This window comes from Apium graveolens, chromosome 4 (genome assembly GCF_009905375.1).
Source record: "Apium graveolens cultivar Ventura chromosome 4, ASM990537v1, whole genome shotgun sequence".
Taxonomy (NCBI): domain Eukaryota; kingdom Viridiplantae; phylum Streptophyta; class Magnoliopsida; order Apiales; family Apiaceae; genus Apium; species Apium graveolens.
Window position 1 is genome coordinate 232,142,718 of NC_133650.1, and position 2,299 is coordinate 232,145,016.

At 37.1% G+C, this 2,299-nt stretch overlaps 1 non-coding gene across 1 annotated transcript; it reads right to left on the bottom strand.

Moving 5' to 3' along the window:
• Positions 1 to 1,777: 1,777 nt before the first annotated feature.
• LOC141723228 (small nucleolar RNA R71) lies at positions 1,778 to 1,884 on the bottom strand. The gene has a single exon (XR_012576214.1). It is a non-coding gene; the product is annotated as a small nucleolar RNA R71 (small nucleolar RNA).
• Between the last annotated feature and the right edge of the window lie 415 nt (positions 1,885 to 2,299).

Sequence of the window (2,299 nt, forward strand, 5' to 3'; positions counted from 1 at the left end):
GGTCACGTTCTGCCTGACGGCTCGACGCTCAGCATTTCAATTACGCTTCACAATATCATTATCGACCGACACGTCACTAGAACGCAATACTTTACCTAACCATTCAACTCACATAATAACACATACTTCACATTTTAAATACTTTAATCCCTTTTAGGACAGGTTCCGTTCTACCTAACGGCCCGACAACACAGCTTAACTCCTAAGCTGACTCTTTAAATTGGAACGCATCTAACTACGCTCCCAGATACTAATATACAATAAAGACAATTAATCATCACTTAATCACATATTTTATAATCACTTCACATAAATCATACTTTATTGACTTAATTACGTCAAAAAATTCTCAGTCGTCACACCCACGTAGATGATTAGTCTGATTATGGGCTAATCCTTATCGTGGGGTTCTAACGGATTTATTTATGGATTTCTTTAGTTAATTTGTTTCGATACCTTTATGTGTGGTGATTGAATGATAACCTAGTATTGGTTGTGCTTATTCGTCTTATGAACATCGCGAACTTATAAGATAGTGTGTTAATCTTTAATGAAGCGAAAGTGAATTTAAGGGTTTAGAACTTGCCATGCTAGCATAGGTTCATGTATTTATTATGCATGAATCGTAGGTAATTTTAACCATCTTACTTGCCCTATGTAATCACGATAGATAACTTGTGCATTAAACCATTATGTACTCAATATAATTGGTGTTTGTTCAGCTTCTATCTCTTTTGTGGATGTCTAATAGTATGGTATTCATACAACAAAAGTTGGCGTTTATCAGTTTCGTGTTATCTGATTAGTGTCATCACCATTACATGCTAAGGTTAGGAACGAAAAGGCTATTGAATGAAGTATTTAATGAATTTAGAATCCCATGTTTGTGTCATATATTATTCAACTCTGTTTATGTTCTTTAGTATAATTTCTTAGTTAATCTTAGTTAAACAACCTCAATTTGTTATTTGTCTTAGCATTGGATAATAGCCATACTAGTGTTGCATAAATACTTTGATTGAAATTAACCTAAACCTATCCATATGGGAACGAACTAGAATTTATTCTATATTACTTTTGATCTCGTATACTTGTGTAAATATTAGCACGTGTTCTAGCCCTAACAAGTTTTTGGCACCGCTTCCGGGGATATCGGTGTTAATTTTTAGTTTATGTGTTTGTCATCATTGTTCGTTAAAGTTCAGTAACTCGGACATTGTTACTTACTTAATTCCTTGTCGTGTTTCAGGTACTCTAGCAAGCGTGTATGCATACGCGTTCTCGATCTCGTAAGAGAACACTGGATCAAGCTGAGGAAGAAGTTGTAGTCGAGGAGAAAGCTGAAGAAGAGATCTTAGTTGAGAAAGAAGAAGAAGTTCTTATTGTAATGGGAGAACTAAAAGTGAATCTAAAGGCTTTGATGGACTACTCTCAATCGAAGATCAATGATATTCATTCTAGCATTGTTAGACCATCCATCTCGGCTAATACCTTTGAGAACAAGTTGAGCATGATTTAGATGATACAGAACTCAGTTCAGCTTGGGGGTTCTCCGATAGAAGACCCCAACATGCACATCAAAAATTTCATCGAGATCTGCGACACTTTCAAGTTTAATGGAGTTTTTGAAGATGATATTAAGTTGAGGATTTTCCCATTCTCTCTGCGGGATAAAGCTAAGTGCTAGTTGCATTCTTTACCACCAGGGTCTATCACCAAGTAGGAGGATCTTGCGCAAAATTTCTTAACTAAATTCTTTCCTATGGCGATGACAGCTGCAATCAGAAATGCACTTACTCAATTTTCTCAGCAATCTGGAGAATCTTTATGCGAGGCTTGGGATCGATATAAGGAGATGCTTAGGAAGTGTTCTCATCATGGGATGCCTGATTGGATGATTATTAACTATTTCTATAATGGTTTGGGTGCTACTTCTAGACCCATGCTTGATGCAGCATCAGGATGAGCCTTGTGGGCTAAAAGCTATGATGAAACTTATGAATTGATTGAACTGATGGCTGCTAATGAATACCAGAATCCTACTCAGAGACTATCTCAGGGCAAGGTAGTAGGAATTCTGGAATTGGATGCAGCTACTGCTATAGATGCTCAACTTAAGGCTTTGATGATGAAGGTGGATTTTCTGTCTAATTATGGAGTTAATCAGATCACTAATGTCTGTGAGCTTTGTGCTGGTGCCCATGAGACTGTTCAGTGTGCAATTTCTAGTGAATTAGCTCAGTTCGTGAGCAACTTTCAAAGGTCGCAACAACCTGTACCAACCACCTATCATCCTAAC